This window comes from Mastigoproctus giganteus, chromosome 7 (genome assembly GCF_048544385.1).
Source record: "Mastigoproctus giganteus isolate SK-2022 chromosome 7, ASM4854438v1, whole genome shotgun sequence".
NCBI lineage: Eukaryota > Metazoa > Arthropoda > Arachnida > Uropygi > Thelyphonidae > Mastigoproctus > Mastigoproctus giganteus.
Genome location: NC_143581.1, coordinates 173914613 through 173937222, shown reverse-complemented (window position 1 = coordinate 173937222; position 22610 = coordinate 173914613).

Sequence of the window (22610 nt, the reverse complement as noted above, 5' to 3'; positions counted from 1 at the left end):
CACACACTTACACTTACTTACATCTCGAACGTGCAAGAGCTAATCAAGAAGAAAAAATTATGGCTAGCACCAGGCCTATATGTCTCCTTCCTAATGACAGGCCATGGCAGTATAAACGTCAAACTATACCAAGTGGGCCTAACAGAGACACCACAATGTCACTGCAGCGAGCCTCAAACTGCTGACCTTATACTCAACGATTTGTAAGAATATTGAAAATCTTACAAAAATCTGATTTTTTTATTTGGAAAATTAGTTCTTTTTGTTTAGATTCTTGCCATTAATGAGATATAGGAATAAAATCTGCAGTTTCGAAATAAAATTTATTCTGGAAGGGGTTGAAAATATTAAAATTTTTCCTATTGTAAAAATTCCTACATAGCACTGGCAGAACCAAATTAGTTGTCCTTGGAAAGGGTAGTGAAACGAAAACAGAACAATTAGCCTTACTTTCGCTAAAACAAGGAACACTACGGAAAGCACAGCGGGTGGCTTAGTTCGACAAACAAGTGAGGGTCATTCCGAGACACATTAGTACAGCCAAATTACTGCAGACAGGTAATCGGTTCGTAAACACACACACAAGTTCCCAAAAATAGATGCTGTAGTCACGAATGTCGCTTCTTTGTGGTTTTAAAATGCCTTAGAGACGAGGCGTTATATGTGTAGGGTAATGTGTTGTTTTGGACAACCGGCTACTTCAAAGAACACACCGGATGGCCACAGATCCAACAGGTTGAAAATAGGGAGTATTGTTCACGTGCTACGGGGCAGGTTGACCGAGGCTTTTCAACGAATTAAAGGAAAAATAATGAATAAAGAAAGAGGGGATTGGTAGAAAACACTGTGGAAGGCGTGACAAACTCCGAAGAAAACTGTGGATGGGGACGGAAAAAAGGGGGAAAGAAAAAAAGATTGTTTTTGGTCGGAGAGAGTGTTGGAAGAAGTGCGGAGGAGTTGAAGAGGGAAGAGTGAGTCAGTGTCAGTAAGTTGGGCAGTTAGAGTAAAAATGAGTGTTGGGGAGAAGAGAGGGGATCAAGTTAAGATGTAGCAGTTAGTCAATCCGTCAGCGAGTAGCCGACACAGTTTTGTTTCAGTAAGGAGAGTTCAGAGTTTTCAGAGTTTTTTGAGTTCACTAAAGCGCAGTAGGCAACTATAATAATGGAAAAAGCTTAATACTGTTAAGTTAGCTTATTGTAGGATAAACAAAATGCCTGATGCCCGGAGGTAATGGAGCTGAAGCAGATAGAATCCGGACCCGGACCGAAAGGAGAACAAACGTGCTGACCAGATGAGTGAATCATTCTTTTAGGAGCAAAGGTACTCGAAACCCAAGAAGCAAACCCGAAGACCCCTGTCGAACTCTCCAAAGATTGCAAGATGAGTTCTAGATGGAGATGATCTGCTGTTCACCGCGAGAAAGACAAAGGACATGCCACAGAGCCCCGAGATAACTAAGTAAGTGGTTAGTTACATAATTGTTCTCATACACACCACGAACTGTAGGAACCCCGAAATTAAGTAGCAGGACTTTAGAAAGATACTGTGCATAAGAATTACTCAGTAGCAAGGATAAGATAAATTTAGGATATGTGCTGAAGGAACATTAGCCAGAACAAGCTAATAGATAAATATAAAAAATTTTGGATGGGAAATAGAAGTCAGTGAAACCTTTTAATAATCTTTATGATAGATAAATGAATAAGTATTGAATTATGTAAGAATTAATAGAAAGAGGATTGTTAATTTGTTATTACCGGTTTTAATTGATGCATGATCAATATCTGAAGAAAATGATAGAAAGGGATCGATTTTGTTATTGATGGTTTTTAAAGGATGCAGGATTGAATGTATACAGGAGGGAATGAAACTGGATTGGTATTGTAATTGATGGTTTCAACCAATGCAAGATTAAGATAGATGTATATAATAAGATGAGACTAAATCATGTTGTCTTAGGTATAAATTCAATTATTATTTGGCTTTTTAATTATGATCTTGTAAATATGCCTAATAAACTTATTTTTTATATACAACATTTGTGAGTTTTTTTGTTGTTCTGAGTAAAAGCCTATCCAAAGGGAATTAAACACATTAAGGAGCTTTCCCCTTGAACTTAGAATTTTCTGGGAAGAAATAGTCAGATGCGTAAGTGGGGTGAAATTACTAAAAGGGGATAGAAATAAAAGGGGAAATAATAAATATAATAAATATAAATAATTTCTTTTATTTATATTTATTATATTTAGAAATAATAAGAAATAAGAAATAATAATAACTAAATTATCCCCCCCCCCACAGATTGTCATTGTTACCAGGATATAAGGCAGGAGCTCGCTTCCTTAGTAGACTCCACACCACTAATTGACCTTGAGTTGGTTCCAACCGGGGCTCCACGTCACCTTTCTGCTCACCGGGTACGGGACATTTAATGCAAAACTGTCTAGCTTCCGAATCACTGCGGATCCCCGTTGCCTCTGTGGCCGCGAGGAGACATGGCAACATCTCATGTATGACTGCGACCACTATGAAGACCTGTGATGCATGCTCACCATTGCTAGCACCTACTTCCCGCAGAACATGGAACAGCATCTTCTGGACGCGAATCATGAATACAAAGCCCTTACCATCTTTGCACAGAAACTCTTTGCTAGAAGGAGAGCACTTATAGCAAACCACCATGCAGAGCACCCGGAAGCTGATGATGAATCATGAAACTAAGACTGGAGAAAACTGGAATACACAAGAAAACTGTACCAAAATCACCTACAACCACGAACATGACCATCATCTAGCCTTGTTCACGAGGGAACTGACAACCAGGAAGACCTACGTCTGAACCAGACAAACTGCCACAGGACTTGACATGAACTAGATACAAATTATTCGCACTGGACCACTAGCTGGATGGCCAATGCACGAACTAAGAAAATTAATATCACCAGGATCACCAACGAAGATCCGGTTCAGATCGCTTGGACGCTTCACGTGCTCTCTACTGCCAATGCCTGATGGCGATCTGTACCGGGCTCCCTTGCCTGGTACCTTTACTCCCTTTCCCCTGGTGGGGAGGAGGAGACAGTCTTGTCTCCTCTCCTCCCCTGCCCTGCCAAAACTTATTCTTCTCCTGGTGAGGCAAAGGCCTGCCTCACTGAACATCCTGGTGTCGCCTTCTCTATCGTCCCCATACTTCTGTCTTTTTCCCCCCAGCCTTCAGTCTCCCCCCCTATTCTGCCTAATACGCCAGCGTATAACCCCACACAAACTGCAAAAACTTAGCTTAGTCCAAATTAAACCGCATAAACCTCAATTGGCTTTTCTAATTCCAGTGCTCACCCTTACCGAGTTTTTTTTTTTAGGCCAGAGTAAAATTTCATTGTGTACCTGGTCTGCCTCCACGAGGCCAAGTGTGAGCAACCTTGGGCCTCAATAGGAGTCCAGCGGCTAAACGGCCAGATGAACAACGATACACAACACTACACATATACAAAATCCACACACTTTTAAATCTCTGGCCTTCCCAGTGAACTGGTACACCTACAATGAAAGCAACGCGGAGATGGGGGAAATCCCTGGTGCCGCTAAACATCAATACACTTTACCACCAATTGATAAGGCAAAGCTCACAAAAAGCGAGGACAATTTCAAGGCATTTAACACCTTCGCGACTAAGGCCTTTAAGAGAAGAGAGGCCATTAGGAGAGAGGACAATCGGATTTGACAAATAACTACCAACCTTGACCGTGACTGAAGACAACAAACTTTCCTCTCACTCTCTCTCACCACCCTGAGTGAGAGATATTTTATCCTTACTAAAACTCTCAGCGCTTTTTCCTAGAGCAGTCCTACTCTTGGATTTTCCCCATTCTATCACTCTCCTTTACTTACCCCTAAATTCAGTGTCCCCTGAATCTCTCAGCCAGATGATAGTAAAACCCTGCACGCCTCCTCGTGGAAAGGGTGGGGAGTGGGGGCGGAGACCTCGTGTCTCTGCCCTCCACTCGCTAAGTTGCCGGTTAGAAAGAAGAAAGAAGTCCTATAAACAAGAGAAGCGACTAATGGGGAAACTCCGGGCTCCGCTCAGGCAACCCAAACACAAACATCATTGCTGACCAGGTGCACCCTTTCATGGCAACGGTCTTCCCCTCTGGCGGTACCGCCTTTCAGCAGGATAACGCGCCATACCACACAGCCCGGATTGTTTGAGACTGGTTCGTGGAACATGAGAAAGACTTCCAGGTATTGGCCCTGGCCTCCAAATTCCCCAGACATCAATCCATTCGAGCAAATGTGGTTTGAGTTGGAACAGCAACTCCGATCTGCGGCCTCTCAACCACGGAACTTACACTGCTGCTGCTCCTTCCCATCTGCTACGGAGGCACCTCCGGACCTTACAGAAGTTAAATGATCTGCTGGTTATGTGTTGGTACCAGATACCACAAAACACATTTAGAAATCTTGTAAAGTCCATGCCTCGCCAGGTACGAGCTGTTTTGGCTGCACGTTGAGGACCAACATCATATTAGGTAGGTGGTAATAATGTTTCGGCTCATCGGTGTATGTGTGCGTGTTACGTACCAGAGCAATCAAGCCTATGCAGCCTATAAATTGTATGTATTCTGTGGTCGATCTGCCTGTCTGCCGGACGAAACACCAGAGTTTCCGGAGAAAAAGAAACCCTTTAAAAATCCCTTGCATCATTGACGGGATTCGAACTCAGGCATTTTTCCTCCGGTGTGAGGAGAATGGTTTATACATCCGCTATGCTACCTGTGAGAGCATTCTGAGAGGGATCAGTAAAACGAATGGATGTGAAATATTCACTATTATAAATAATTCGAACCAGGGGCCATAATTCATATTACGAGGAATGAGACCAGCGAGTTATTAATTACTGGAATAAGTTACCTCTATGGTTGGTGCGGCAGATAGCTGGGGTAAATTCAAAGGTTAGTTGGATACGTGAGGAGGGAAGCACATAAGTTGCTTATTTTCTTTTTTATTTTTATATATTTATTTATTTTTAGCTAATGCAGCAAAAGCTTCCTTCTACTGAACTACTAATACTAACGTAAACTTGTTTTTTTATTTACAGAATATTTTTTTGTATTGCTACATACGTATCCAATACTGCTATGGTAAGTTATGTTGACTAGGTCTATTGTGAATAAATATATTATTGAGTATGAATTTTTCAAGCATATTTCCTCTACAATTTCTAGTAGAACTATACCAATATATTGATTTAACATTTCGCATCAGAAGTAATTATTATTTTATTTGACAGGCGCCTCCGTAGGCAGGTGGGAAGGAGCAGCAGTGCGTAGCACACGCTTCTTGATTAAACCGGGATTCGAGCCCGTCACCACCAAATACGGAGGATGCGGAAAAGGTCTGTGAATGACCCCCGCATATCCCGGAGCAATATGGCCTTAGTTGCTAATGCTCCTAAAAACCAAATCACAAACACATTTTATTTGACCCCAAAGTATTCATTACGTGATGCAAATAATTTAATATCTCATTTAAGTCTATAAAAGGCGAATAGTGGATAGGTAATAAACACATTTTTTATTTATTAAACTAGGCGGTTCCAGTCAGCCTTCTGGCAACCCCGCCACCACAGATAATAAACAGAAAGACAGAGTAAAATAGATAAACAAAATGCAAGTAGCATATCTAATGCATAACTACCACATCTATAGTTGGTCAAACTATCATATTAGGGTCACCTAGAAAGCTACTTTCAACCCATGTGTATTGTGTCTGTAAATTGCATGTGTTCTCTGGTCGATTTGTCTGCTTTGCTGGACAAAAACCTTGCTATCTACGCATGAGATCGATTAACTCAGCCACGGAGTGAAAAAAAGCCCATAAAAGTTCTCGTGTCATCAACGGAATTCGAACCCGGTTTGGGGAGGACAGTGACTACACCATTATGCTACCCGCGAAGACCATCTAGTTGGTCATAGTGTGCATAGCGTTAGGGGGAAAGGCGCCTCCGGTTGTTTCCCACATCTGTGCCATATAAACTCTGTGGAGACAAACAGTACCAGCAAAACAAAAATTATGCTTTTTAAATCAAAGCTTGATCTCCGCCACCCACCACAGGTAGCCAAGAGGCCAGAACATAAGAGAACACACACATAATACACACGAACCTACGTCACCCACATATCTGGCCCATTTGTAGTGATACTGTTCTTCACAGAGATACGAGGCGGAGTTGAACAAACGTTTTAGGTGCCGCCCTTACACATACACATGTCCACATGTGGAGACAAACAGTATCACTTGAAAGCCAGAAAGTGTTGTGTTGTATATTAAGTACTGCGTTGGGTTCTGTTGTCTGTTCTGGCTTTGGGCCGCAGGGCCCCTGGTGGGATACCACGTTGACCGCACACACCACTAGGAGGTACTAGGCTGCTCATGATTCATGAAACTCGCCTGAGTTTCAGGAAAAGAGACCAAGTAAAATGAAAATTTAAAAAAAATAAAAAAAAAAAGATACGATTACAGGGAGTACAGGATGTACTGAAGAGAGTAAGAGAAATGAGGTATAGATAGAGCGACGGAGGATGTGAGGGAAGGCATCCTCCACAGGTTGGGTGGGACTCCTCCCACCGAGGCAACAAAGTGGAAAAAGAGAGCTCTCGAGAGGATGAAAAAGACAGTCACGTATCAAGAGAGACACGGGAGAAACAATTCAAGCGACTTGAGTGTCAAGTACAGTAGGTGGAAGCGATCACAATCTAGGTGAAGATGTTCACAGTCGGGTTAAGTCAGTTGAATCTGGTAATGTTCTATAATTGAGAAGAGTGTATAGATCAGCGTGCATTGGTTGCAGGACGCTGTACCAGTGATATTCTTCTGGTGAACAGATCACGGGCGAAGGCAGAGAAAGCGTGATACTGGTCTTTCTCATTGATCAGACGTTCATTTCCTTGGGGCAAGGCATATATTTTTGTGATGAGCAATGTTAGCAGATTCTTGTAGAGCGGAAAACATAGAATAGGTGACCCCAGTCTTCGTTTTTACCGCAAAGACAGCGAGGGTTATCCGTGATATTCATAGAGGCAAGCTTGTGATTCATGAATCCATGGTCTGTAATCGAGCAAGTGGTGTATAAACCTGGGCTGTACCATGCTAGAGTAGAGTAGATATGGGCTATTTAGATATAGCTATATGGTAGATATAGCTTTAGAGTAGATATGGGCTATTTGAGGTAAGAATCTAGTTGGTCAAAAAAAAAAATTATGATATTAGGGTCACCCGTAAATGATTACATCTACCGATACAGTATATCTATTTTGTCTGTAAATTGCGTGTTCTCTGGTCGATTTGCCTGTTTTGCTAGATGAAACAAAAAACAAAACCCTAGTTTCTGGTGGGGGGGGGGGGAGGACCGTGAAAAAGTTCATTAAAGTTCCTCGCGTCATCGACGGGATCCGAACCTGGACCTTTTCCGCCCGGTGTGGGGAGGAGGTGAGAATATCACTGTGGTACTACCCGCGCAGACAATCTAGTTAGTCAAACTAAAAAAAATAAACTATTATTTTTAGGCCACCCGAATAATTAAATTCACCTGTGTGCTGTGTGTCATATGTCTGTTAATTGCGTGTGTTCTATGGTCGATTTGTCTGTTTTGCTGGACGAAAACCCCCAGTGGGGGAACCTTGCTATCTACGCCTGAGACTGACTAACTCAGCCACAGAGAGAAAAAAGCCCATTAAAGTTCCTCGCGTCATAGACGGGATTCAAACCCGGGCCTTTTCCACCCGGTGTGGGGAGGACGGTGACGATACCACTGTGCTATTGTCTGCGATACCACCCAGACAATCTCTAGTTAGTCAGCCATTCCATTGTTTTCCATCTATTGGCTTGCACAAGGAGAGACAGCCTAGGTAACCACGACATTGATGAGATGCGAGCGCTCGCCATTGGCCCGGACCTTAATGCTGGTCTGTCCACTATCCATCCACTCTTGAACACCTTAATAACAGCATTCCGCGATCAGCCCACGAGATTCGTAGTTTCCGTAATAATACGTACCTCAATTCAACCAGTACCCGATAATCACTCCTTTTTCGAAGTCCGTCAGATCACGTCCCTTGCCCACGTCTATCCATACTTCATATGAATCTCATGCCACGAACCTGCAGATCACATTTACCGTTTTTCACCCAGACACGAGAACCACCGGTCGAGGAGGAAGGGTCGATTGTTAAAGCACCAGGATGGTAATAATGTTTTTATTATACCTGGCCGAGTGGTCAGGAGTAGAGGGTTCATTACCACATGCTTTTTTGAGTGGACCGTGGTTCAAGCCCGCGACTGCTAAATACGATTAAGGATTGTATTCGTGATTTATTATAAAAACTCCTCTGATCTGGTAGTCGTGGCGGAGTATAAACAATAACATATATAGGGATATACATATATAAATTACGCTAATAATAAATTATCGAAATTACACAAAAAAAGTAGCGCTAATGCAATTGCTTTGCAATTAGACATTACTCGCTGATGTGTAATGTTGCTAATATATATTTATGTTTAATTTAATGGAATTTAATTGCATTACTGGTAAATATTAATATCCTGAATACTTTTAATATAACTTAATAATAATCTGTCAGAGCGAAATCATAGTAAAATTTAAAGCAATATTTGCACTCTAACGATAAATGTCCAGCGACGTTAAAAGCTTCGTATTACCTAAGAAACATACAAGTGAATTTTCAAAAAGGGGAGCAAGATTTTACGAGTTTTATTCATTTTACATGAACGTTCTTTTTTACTTCATCGGGCTTTGAATGAACAATATGCAATCAGAAAGAATAACATTTGTTAACATTATCCAGTTTTACTAAGTTACATTCTTCAATACATATTATATTTTAATTCAGTTTTGAGTTGTATATTTTGCATATGAATAATAATGCCAAACAGCCAAATTATTAAATGAACTAAATTATTTTTAATTTCTACATTACATTTAGAATAAACTGAGGTAAGGGAAAACCCTACGTATATGCATCGTTATAACTAAAGAATCTAAATTAAATTTAATGATCTCACATATTCCGATCAGCAGAACCATATGAAAATTAACTACAAGAAGGCCGCCGTAGCCGAGTGGTCAGGCGCGCGGGTGCATACGTACACGTGCCTTGAGTGACAGAGGTTCAAGCCCGTGACTGCTGAATACGGTACTGTTTCTTGTATTCTCTCTACTTTATGAACTCCTCTGTCCGTGTGGTCATTCCCGAGTATAAACAGAAAATTTATTTTTTTTATTTGAATTACTTGCTGTATAGAATAGAACACTGCCGTTCTCTGGCAAGTGATTCAAAGAGGTAACGAATTTAAAATTTTTTTTTGCCAAGAAATAATGGCAAAAATTAAAATAACAGTTAAAATAAATTAAGCGAATTAAGTTGAATAAGGCCTAAACTAATGAAACAAATAATGACGTAGCCGAGTGGTCGGGAGTGCGAGTGCAGTAGCACACGCTCTTTAAGCGGACCGGGGTTCAAGTCGGTGACTGCTAAATATGATTAACATTTGTATCGATTGATTGATTTATTGTAAACTCCACCCACTGACGTGGTGGTCGTGCCAGAGTATAAACAAGAACATTTTAACTATAAGAAATATATATGTTCCTCTTCATACTCCGACATAGCCAAAGCTAGGCGACGATTGCTGCTGGAGCTAATAGTCAGGGGCGGGCCGTCCCGAGGGTAAAAGGGGTGCACTATACCCGGGCGCCAATGTTCAAGGGGCGCCTGAAAACCTGAAACTTACATACACATATTAAGAAAATTTGAAAGGGGATGCCAAATTTCAGTTGGCAGTCGGCGCCAAATTGCGATTGGCACCCGGGCGCCACATACCCTATGAACGCCCCTGCCAATAGTGTTTGGAAACCGCCAAGTCAACAGGCAGTGCGCCCCTGATTACACCCATAGATCAGGAGCGTACTGGCTGAATCCCTATGCATGCTAGTTAGAAGTTATCGGTGTTCGAAGAACCCATTTTTAGTTACGCTTCGGAAATAATTATTTGGGTATGTTTGTAGGAAATTATGTTTCCTTATAGTCAGGGGCGGGCCGTCCCGAGGGTAAAAGGGGTGCACTATACCCGGGCGCCAATGTTCAAGGGGCGCCTGAAAACCTGAAACTTACATACACATATTAAGAAAATTTGAAAGGGGATGCCAAATTTCAGTTGGCAGTCGGCGCCAAATTGCGATTGGCACCCGGGCGCCACATACCCTATGAACGCCCCTGCCAATAGTGTTTGGAAACCGCCAAGTCAACAGGCAGTGCGCCCCTGATTACACCCATAGATCAGGAGCGTACTGGCTGAATCCCTATGCATGCTAGTTAGAAGTTATCGGTGTGCTTACTGCAATTTCCCGCACAAATTTTAATTTTTCCCATGTTCTTCTCGACATCTTCTTCCATGTCGAGGGTTAGAAGACATAAAAGCAGTCTCTGATAGCTGTTTTTTGGTCTTCAATTGTCGTTAAGCGTTGTTGAGAAATTTTCTCTTTCATAATGCCCCAAAGTGAATTGTCACATGTTAAGTCTGGACTTCGAGGAGGCCACACCATATCATATTCACGTATAATCCATTGCACACTAAATTTGTCGTCAAAATGTTTCTCTAACTGGGAGAGCATAATGTGCTGGTGCACCATCTTGTTACAGGATAGTGTTGCCTCGAGACCTCTCTCACGCAGTTGTGTAACAAATCACGTCTGAAGCATGTCCAAATAAGTAGCGTGACTGACACTTGCATCGAAAAAATATATAGCCCTATCAAGTGATCTTCTAAAACAAATAATATAATTAAGAAGACACAATCTCATAGGGACTTTCTGGCCATCCAGTAGATAGTAGCACATTATGCCTGTAAATTACTTGTGTTCTTTGGACAGTTTACCTGATTGTTGGACGGGAAAAAAGAGTTTCCGACAGGAAAAAAAACATGCTACCTTCGGCCGAAACCGAATAATTTGACTACGGTGTGAGAGAGAAAAAAAGCCTATAAAAATTCAGAGCCACTAAGGGGTTTCAAACACAGGCTCTTTTCACACGGGGAAAGAGCACAATAATTATTACCACAGCACTACCGCAAGGACTGAAGTTAAGAAATTACACTGTAATTGTGTTAATGGGAGTCAATAAAACTGCCCTAATAATGGGCAGTGCATTTTTGTGGTTGCTTCAGTTTAGAGAATCGATTGACCAATGTGCATACCACTGACCATACCGCATATGGCTGGCTGTGCTATACCAGGAAACTTCACACACACTGGTGAACTAGTTACTGCCAACGTTACGTCATCGATGGCGACATCCAGTGACAATCCTTGGATTTTCAGAAGGGGACTTGGGCTTGCAGCGTGCAATTTGTGATATTTATGAATGTATAAATAAATAAATATAAAAAGCCATTAAGCCAATCAATATAAAAAGTTGGTAGCAGCAGCACTTGTGGCGACCGACTGTAGAATAAATATCACAGTAAGTCTTAAAAAAAAAAAAAAAAAAACACAGAACAGTAGACTGCTATATCACCAGAATTTCGACAAGTCGCAAAACTGAAAAATCGGTCACTAGACGACTTTCAAAAACACCAGATTCCTTTGTCAAAATTACTAAGCAGAGATCCCTATTCTTTTTTTTTAAGTGGTCGTACTATACGAGAAAGATTCCTGGAATTAAGCAGATACAAGCACCGAAAAGAAGAGACAATTCCAATCATAAAAAAATTAGTTTTGTGCTTTATCTAAAGTGCATTTTCTTAAACAGAAAAAAAACTGCCTGTCTTCACATTTCAGAGAATTGTTGAGCTTTAATCATCATGTAGCAGTATAAAAAAAAAAAAATCCACATCATTTTTTCATGGTAGGATGGCTGTAGCTCCTTTAACCCCGTCTCGGCCATGTCCAGGTAATACAGTCCCCACTGACTGTGAGCTAACAGCACGTTTAACGCCTCATCGCTCCCCGACCTGCAGCCACAAATCCACCATGGTCAGCTGACATTTATAGGAAATCCTCACGAGACTCGTGCAGTTCGAAACCGCTGATTAGGACAAACCTCGGCTTTGTTTTACAACGCAGGGCAAGTCCTAGGTGGCTCTATGTCATCGTGCCTATATTCGTCCTGGCGTTAGAGGTCACCGAGTCTTGACCTTGGCGCTTTCATTGGCTCTGCAGTACTACCCTTGGGGGTTCTTCTATAACTCCTGGTTTGATGAGTCGACAACGGCAAAACCCCCATGTGGATCCTTACCCTTTGTTGTTGATTTGGGTCTGCTTTATTAAAGCAAACGTGGTATTCTACGTGCAATGCGAAGATCGATGCGCACTCCTCTGAGACACTTCATAGTCAGCAGGCAACTAAAGAAAAAGAGTTCAATTACCCTATTATTCAATCGCTGTAAAATTTCAAACTTGGATTAAATTGAGTTTTCAGTGCACAAAATTATTATTAATGAACATGATGGCGAGTTTCTTAGTTCATACTAGAAAGTAAATATCCAGTTCACTTCGCGCCTGCCCACTCGGCTACGGCAGCTTCTTAACCAAATCCACTTCGGTAGATTCATTAGACTCCTTATTGCCAAGGAAGCAGAGGCATAACTGAGTATGTCGGGTATGGCCCCAACCACAGACACGAATACATCGTAGGTGCAGAGCGATGTTAAAGACTTAGAATTACTGAATTTATAATTTATTTTAAAACGAGGTTATCTGTTTATTATCTGCCCCAATTATTATTAAAACTTCTTTTTTTACATAAATCAATTAATATAAATTGATTAATATAAATCTATTAATCGATTTATAGATTTATATAAATCAATTAATTAATTGATTTATATAAATCAATTTTTACGAAAAAATTTTTACGAAAACAAAGGTGCATTTCTGATATTTGTCCATAGGTGTCAAAATTCCCACTTACGCTGTGCCAGCAAGCAATTCTTACATATGTTTCAAGTAAATACGTAAATAATTGAAAATAAATGACAAACCTCCGTAAAATTTCAAGAGGAAAGTTCGCAATTTCTGTCCTCATTTTCATCACTATATTTATTTTTGTGTAATGCCAATGGATGATATTCAAACTACATACTGATTATTATTCGCCTTATTTCTCTCTAAATTTCTATGTACATTTAATCATTGTATGAATTAGAACAGGAAAAATAAATAAAAATCTCTACTACATAGGTACGTTCTAATTACTGTATACAGGTATTATACAGTCACGTTCGTTACTAATATATTGCCCAACCTAATGCCATTATCAATTAATATATTACCCAACCTACGGCGCAAATTGTAAAGAAGTGCTCACCGAGACTATTAATATTGGTTTTTTTTTTTGTGTTGTCTATTCCACTGTTTCTTAATCTTTTTAATACCACAACACCTAAATCACAACCAGCAGGCTCCCCAGAGGCGAAGTGACAACGGCAACCAAAACCCCGCAAGGCACGATGGCCACAACATGGAAAGACTCAGTAACAAATAATCTTGCAACAATCATACAAGAACGGCCAACAGAGATGACATTGGAGCAGACAGAAATATGTCAAACAAACACGCAAAAGTACAAACACCCAAAGAGAGGCGGGCGGATGCATAAGTACACGTGCCTTGAGCGACCGGGGTTCAAACCCGTGACTGCTGAATACGGTGCTGTTTCTTGTATTCTGTCTATCTTGTGAACTCCTCTGACCGTTTGGTCGTCCCGACGTATAAACAGAAAATTTATTTTATTTATTCACTCTAGAAGAGATACAAGAGGCTACAAGCAGAACAAAAAACAAGCGATGTCCAGGTTCAGATCTAATCGAACCAAAAATTATTAAAAAGACAGCAGAATATGTTCCGCAACTTCTTCTGCGACTCTATAACTGCTGCTTGGCACAAGGCCACTTCCCAACTCAATGGAAAACAGCTATACTAATATTGATACCAAAAAGCCCAAAAAACCACTGGATTTACCAACATCGTATAGACCGATAGCCCTGCTATCGACAGTTGGCAAGATTTACGAAAGGCTATTGCACAAGAGAATCGAACATTACTACTGTAAGGACCTGTCCTTACAACTGTTATTTAATGAGAGTTATTGATATTGAAAAATTATTAAGGAATATTAATACAGACAACCATTTAAAAATATATATGGTCAAAACTAATAACAGAATTTGTATACAATAGTTCAGATAAGTCCCAGGTTTAATTGTGCTCGTTTCGCCTATTACCTTTAAGCAAGAGGAAGATTAACATAGCAACAGGGGGAAGCGTTTCGAACACGCGATTCAATAGGAAACACTGATGGAGCAGACCGTAGCTAATAAGCACAGATCAGAGTAAACATTTCGCCCCTAAAGAACAATGAACCGAAACAAAAACAATTAAGATAGAGATGGAGCTCAGTAATGGAGATACTCAAGAAATTTAAGTACACACTTTAAAATTTCACGGGGGCAATTAACGACAGGTGTAGCCAGGCAAATACAGGGCGTAGCTGGGTGTGGATGTGAGATCACAAAGAAGATCTGGAAACTTCTTGGCTGACCGGAACTTCCGTTTACCTTTCTAGAAAGTTCCAGAAATTGCTGGAAAACCGGAAGTCCTCATATAAAGGATGGAAGACACGCCTAGGGAAGAGTATAGGAGACGAATGGGAATTACAGGGGAAGGGATGTACAGGTCAGCGATTGGCCAGAGTGAAAAGAGTAGGAAATTTTGAAATTCAGAGTGAGGAGAAAGAAAAGTTTTTTTGGGGGGAGTCTTTGGAAGTGTGTGGAGGAAGACAGTCGTGTAGCAGAGTGGTTGCTGAGTTTTGGGGAGATGGCTTAGTAATGGGAAGGAAATTTTCCTTGTGAGAAATTTCGTAAGTCTAAAGTTGGGGAAAGAATGTGTCCATGTGGAAAAAAGATGATCCAGAGTAGCCAATGAATACAACAACGTTGTGAGAAGCTGATGAAATTCATAGTGAAGGAAGGAGAGCGCCCAATGAGAATTCTAGAGAATGACATAAGAAAAGGATCCTTATTCAACTCAACAGAGCGAACCTCAGGTAGATTGATGTATTCCAAGGATGAGCAACCGCCCGCCTTCTAGTCTATGCCGTTACGCTGATGGTTATGGCAGCCCTGAATAGAAAAATCACTTGGAAAACCAGTAAGTGATAGTTCAATAAGGAAAAATCTTAAGTTAGTGAGGGAAGGACTCTAGGGGAAATAGTTAACCGATTGGAGAAAGCTAAATGTAATTGTACCCATGTACACAGAATTGTAGTGAAATTAAGAGTAGGACCTTATGGTAAAGGTTTATTAATGGGTAGAAAGGATACTTTGAGATAATAGTTAATTTTGGGGGAATAACTAATTAGGTAACAAAGGATTGTAGTTGAATATGATATTATAGTGAATTTGGATTTATAGAGAGTATAACTTAGAGTGATAGTAATTGTTTAAACGGATAAAACACTGGTTGAGTGCCCTGCTAATTAAAGAATTATGGGATTAGATACGGGAAGACGGTTAATTACCATTGTTGATTATGAATGATGAACAGGTCTGTAGTTGAGGAAAGGTTTTTCTAACTGAGATATATATATATATATATATATATATATATATATATATATATGTGTGTGTGTGTGTGTGTGTGTATGTGATAATTTTGGAAAGGGATATAAATATGTATATATGGCTACTTGAAATTGTTTATTACCATGTTGAAAGCCACTTGTAAACCTACCAGGACAGTTGATTGGTAGGAGAGCTGATGTAAGGATTATGAGATGTAATGAACTCCTAGATCTGTTACAACCCAAGGATTAGACACACGAAGAACATGATGTTATGTACATATGTATGAAAATTCTGTAGTTTTAATTACAAGGATAATTACACAGATAAGGCCTAGCAGTCTAACAAAGCCACACATAATAAAGTTCACAGTTAATCGTAGTTATAGATTGGAAATGTATATATATAATGTCAATAAATATTATTCTGTTTTGGTACTTAAGTGTCAGTCAGTCATTTTGAACTTCAGCCAATCCATAGGAGAAATACCTAAAATATTGAGACCCCCTTCGAGTCTAGAATCTTCTGGGAGACAAACAAATCAGGTGTAAAGTGGGACAGGACTAAATGGGGGGCACAGTAGAGTACAGGGAATATTTAAACAAGACACATGCATTAAATAAATGAGAAAATATTTATTTAATGCATTAAAAGAAATAAAAATAATAAACATTTAAATTCCACCCCCACACTACACAGAAACAAATTTCAGCACTCCAAAACAATACGGCTTTAAACAGGGTTCTTCAACCACTGATGCGATTCTGGATCTTCTCAACAAAGCCACACAATGCACCAGCAAGTATTTTCTAGTGATTGCAGTGGACTTTGCTGGGGCGTTCGACACCCTCTGGTGGCCGAGCGTCCTGGCAAGGCTCCATCTTTGCCACAAAATCTTTATGACAGCCTAAAATCCTATCTCACGAACAGGGAAGTGCAGATCCTCACGCCTTATGCTAGCCTCACCCGTCTTGTCCGCAGGGGCTGCCCCCAGGGATCGGTCCTGGGGCTACTCCTGTGGAAGATTGTTCTAGATGACTTTCTCTGCAAGGACCTGGGCGATGTGGAGGCACAGGCCTTTGCTGATGATTTGATCTTATCCACAGCAGCGGCCTCAAGAGCAAATCTGGAAAAGCAAGCAAACAAAGCACTGCAAACTCTACAGGAGTGGGCCAAAATAAATAATCTAAAAATAGCACGGAAAAGACCAGCTCCGTCCTTCTTAGAGGAAAGCTTAAATTAAACAGGTCACCACAAATCAAAATAGAAGGTACCACTGTCAGACCAACCAACCAGATAAAGTAAAAGTAAAGTGCAGCCATTATCAACCCACTGCAGGATGGAAGCCTCCTCAACAATTCATGCTGAGGGAAATGGACCATAATCTGCCACGCTGGTCCAGTGCGGGTTGGCAGATCGACCGTATTCAGCAGTCAGGGGCTTGAACCCCGGTCTACTCGGAGAGCGTGTGCTACTGCACTCCCGCTTCTGCCCACTCGGCTACGGAGACCAGATAAAGTACTTAGGGATAATTATAGATAGCAATCTCTCATCTAAACTACCTCAGCAAATACACATGAATCATACTAAGAATAACGCGAAAGGACTGGGGACTAAACAAGAGGACCCTCTCCTTATATTATAAAGCCTTATTTATACCAGCAATTATCTACGGCTCACCTGTATGGATGACGAAGACCAACACAGCAACAAATAGGAAAATATTAGAAACAATACAAAAAAACATACTACTAACCATCACTAGGGCAAGCAATACAACTAGTACGGCAGCGCTTCAGATCATTGCTGGTGCACTGCCCCTTGACTTAGAGGTAGTACGAACTGGATTAATGTATTATTACAAAAAGGCAATACCAATCACAGCTAACGGCTTAAACCTCAATGTTACCAATGATTGGAAGCAGGAGCAAAAACGAATTGATGCACACCTAATTCACATTTGGCAGACAAGGTGGAATGACACCACCAAAGGAGCAATAACACACAAATTTCTTCCCCTAGTAACAAAAACGTACCCAAAAGCACCAGTATGGATCTACCCGGGCTTCAACACTACCTACTTATTAACAGGCCAGGGTCCGTTCAAAGATAAACTAAACACAATGGGCATAATAGAAGACAGGAATTGTCCATGTGGAGAACCAGCGACTTGGAGTCACGTCATGCATGACTGCGACAACTATGAAGATATAAGAGCAAGTCTTATTGTAAGAATTCAGTATAACCCAATCCACCAAGAGTCCCGACTATTGGACACTCAGGAAGATTACACAGCACTAACTAACTTCGCAATACAATTATTCACAAGAAGGAAAACAATTATCGCAATGTAACCTGATCCTCAGGAGGATAATAACGCCCAATAGATATATCACAAACCAAATGTCATGGACGAAGTAAAAATAAAGAGAGACACAGAAGAGTCAAAGCAAGAGCAAAAGAATAAAATCTCAGCATGAAGAAATAGACACGCCATTTGAGCCTCAAGAGACCTTGCGCAGGGCTACTCCTGGGAGAGACCAAAGCAAGAATCCTGCGGCCGACCATCTCGGACTTGATACAAACGCGCCACAACGAAGTTTCTGAAAATAATGAAAACTGGAATGACATCAGAACTAGAGTGCCATTTTGGCTATCAAATCTCGCACATGCGAGGTTTCTTTAAAACCCTAATCCGTGGCGGGGGGGATAGACGCTCCCTTCCCCCCTGCCAAACCTATTTCCCTCTGGTGAGGCATGGGCATGCCCCACTGAAAAACGGGGGGTCACCTTCCCTATCGACCCCTGTGCTTCCTATTTCCCCCCCAGCCTTCTGCCGCCCCACACAAATCTGTCATCTCACACAGCGATTAGCCCTACATCAAAATTTTAAGCCACACCAAAATTCTTGCCCGACCCAATTAGGCTTTATCGAAACCTTCAGCGTAAAACCCCAAATAGTGCTTCTAAAGCAAAACCCCAAATTCGCAATAAAACATCCTCGACTATTTATTTTTCTAATTTTTATTTTATTTATTTTGGTCCTAGCCACTGAAATCCCAGGAAAGTAGGTGGCAGGATCTGCCAGAGTACTGATTCCATCACTGGTAACACTCGGCCGGACTCCTCGTGGCTGGTATTGGTAACGTCGGGCCCCACTAGGGGCCCGGCGGCTGACAGTCCGGATGAACAATGGGCACAACATACTACATATCCCACACACTTTTAAATCTCTGGCTTGACCGATACAGAGAACATACGTGGAGATGGGAGAAATCCCAGGAACCGTTAGACCCCCAACATACCACAACACATGGCCTTTACAGTGAACTGTCACACCCACAATGAAAACAACGCGGAGATGGGGGAAACTCCTGGTGCCGTTTGACATGAACACACTAAACACTATACCACAACACCATCAAAATTCAAGAACTCTCTCTCATTTCACCTACAAATCACAACGGGTTATTTGCCTAAATATCTTAATCATATATTATTCATAATCGTATATATACGTAGGCCTGTATTAAAGATAATAAATACATTTTCTGTTTAAACTCCGGGACGATCAAACGGTCAGAGAAGTTCACAAGATAGACAGAATACAAGAAACAGCACCGTATTTAGCCGTCACGGACTTGAACCCCGGTCATTCAAGGCACGTGTACTTATGAACCCGCGCGCTTGACCACTCGGCTACGGCAGCCAATATTGTGAGAGGAGGGGGGAGAAGAGAAATACCTTGGTGTAATAAAAAAAAATAAATTAAAAAAAAAAGAGAGAGAACTACACTAGTGGAGGGTGGGGGAAAAATTACAGATAAAAAAAATTCATAAATAATTTTGTTTATTATTAATTTTACTTACCAGCATAAGTAGTATGGGGTAAATATAAAATCACAGTCCGCAGTTTATTAACGGATCTCCATGTTTAGGATCCCAGGAGTTCGAAGAACCCATTTTTAGTTACACTTCGGAAATAATTATTTGGGTATGTTTGTAGGAAATTATGTTTCCTTGTTGGGTAAGTATCTTGGTGGTACCAATTTTTCTCTTTTATTTCCTTTTAAAAATTAATCAGTAGCGATTAGTTTTTAAAAGGAAATAAAAGAGAAAAATGTTCAATGTTTTGTTATATTTATTTTAGCTGGTTTTAAACAGAAAATTAAATGGCTTACAATCAAAGATTTAAGTGATTAATGATAAACACGGGTCTGTCGTTTCTTACACAAAGCTTTTATCTGTGGGCGAATAGACGACAAACACACCTGCATTTCTTGTTCAACTGAGAGAATTCTCTCGCGATTCTTGTTCTTTACGTTTTTGTTTGTGCTGAAAAACCAAGCTTGCACAAGTAGGTGGTTGAAAAGGGCAACAGCATTCTTACTGCTTCTTCTGCTATTGCTGGGTACTCTCCTTTAGCCAATATCCAAAACTTTGGTAGCAATAGTTCACAATATTTAAGTTGCAGCGTGCGGTCCGACTGAAGTTCTGCGAGTTGTCCTTGTTTCTCAATAAGGTGGGTCGTGGCATCGGGCAACACAGCATAAGGATTCTCATTACTCAACCAGAAAAATGGGACTTATATAAATTTCAAGTTCATCATATCCTTTTCATACATATACATACTCTTTATGTGGCTAAGCAGTCTCATTCATTATAAAAATCTATGGATTGAGCGCGCGCGCATACACAAAGTAAACTCGTCCAAAACAACTACTGTTATAGGACATCCGGTTCCATGCAATTCTTTCCTCAGACAGATGTTTTAGTGGATTGCTTCTAGTGTGAACAAAAGACATAATTACCATCCTTCGTCACCTAGCAACGGAAAAAAGACACACACACACACAAGAACAGAGACTACCACAAGTAGACTTTGTATGCCTATTTTCTACAAAGCCCGCCTCTCGTGCACGCGCAAGACTGCCGTAGATAGTATCAACATTAAATCTTTCTCTATCTCTTTATCTTTATGTGCTTCTGTTTGGCTCCTTACAAAAACCAACAGGTGGGACACAGCAAAAACTCTATAAAAAAAGTTCAAAATTTGGGGATTCTGTGGGATAAAGTGATGCCCACTGTGGAAATTACACCCCAGTATGTGTCGAAATATTCACACCACCTGTTTGTGGCTTATCGCGTATCTATCGGCTTCAATTACTGTCCATCCATCTTAGGAATTATAGATTTCTCTTCTGTTATCATTACGAGTTGTCTGTTAATATTTTTTCCGGCAAAGAGGGATAAATTGATAATTCCGAAACCACAACCGAAAAACATACTAGACAAATTCAGATATACTTTAAGACATATATACTAGTATTTTTTCAGGGAGAGTTGTTAATCCTTTGAAATCTTAAGATAATCCAGCAGAATAAAGCTGTGATTTGAACAACTTTGATATTGCTTTATAGAATCAAACTATCAAACTCTATAATCAAGTAGTTTTAGTCGCGAAGCGTTATCTTGCAAAACTATATTCTTAGAATACAATTTTGCAGAGTCTAAAGTACAACGTTGAAATAATGTCGCATCGCAGTTAATATTAATTCAGCATTTATAAGAATACATCGTAACTTTATGCATCTCACAATAAGTACTGCAATAATATATTTCAATAAAAGTTGATGCTATAATCAAGAATTAACATTTATTTTTCTTAGTCAGTATGCTATTACATAATCCAAGGCAATTATTTTGCATGACGCAATGGAACTACGCTTAAAATTCACCACTGAACGGTCAGTGCTTTTGCAGTATGTTTTGTTCGTAATGAACTGTTCAAGTCGATAATTGGCATCGTTTTCATTGTATCTCATATTGTGAAGCAACCTTCACAACGAGTTGCCGAGGTATTTCACTGCTTTTAATAAGTAACGCTTCACCAGTGGAGAAGACTAATGTTACCTATTCTCCGCGGATACCACCACCCAGACGGCACCGTTTCGAAGCTTGCTGGCTTACTCATCGGTGGGTGGGCAATAATGACAACCCAATTATGAAGTATAAGTCCACAATATGAGAGAAGCCTGGTGGTTTGTAATAGTATAAACTAAGGCAATCATTTTGCATGAAGCAATGGGACTACGCTTATGAGATTCAATTAAAACGATGCCAATTATATTGACTTGAACAGTTCATCGTGAAAAAGCACTGACCATTCAATAGCTATTACATAATGTATTTGTTGCCTGATATTCTATCTCGAGTTCCATTGCAAATGTTTATTTGTGATATTACCTAGCGAAGGTGAATAGCCTATTGAAAGGATACGCACATAAACATTCATATACCAAATTATATAACTAGAGGGATGTTCAAAGAGAGAGGGATGCATTCTACAAGTAGTGCGACTTTAGACGCGCTACAGTGGATTCTGGAGTTGTGCCGCTCAGAAGGGGAAGTTGCGTCACAGTGACATACAAGTAACAACGTTACAAATGGCTGTATTATGTATCTGTACAATCATCGATTCTGGAACCAACTTATTTCGCTGCTAAATGAACCCAGTACGTCACCAGCCTTCTGGTATCCCCGATTCCTTGTCACGTTAATGCTCAACTTTATTTTTCCTGTTTAGAGATTAATGGTGAACTGGAGCGGTACCATGGTGGCGCTCATTAAATGCTGTTTAATATGTATGTAAGCAGATAATGGAGGAATAACTGCCCCGTGTACGCTGCTGGCATAACAAACGCTCCAGAGCAACTACATTTTCGAACATAGGGGATGGATGATAAATCTGGCATTTGGTTTGAGAAATCCATATAACATATAACATTCTTTGTTTAATGGAGTCTCTTTTGGCTGCGAGTATAGAAATAATTGTTTACATCATTCTTTCCTTTCTGTTAAAGCAAAACTTTATCTCATATTTAGTTACAGCGCCGTACTATTTGCGCATCATTCCAAAATTCTCCACTTTACAACGATAAACAGCGGGTGATCTTCAGTGTTACTTGCACTGTT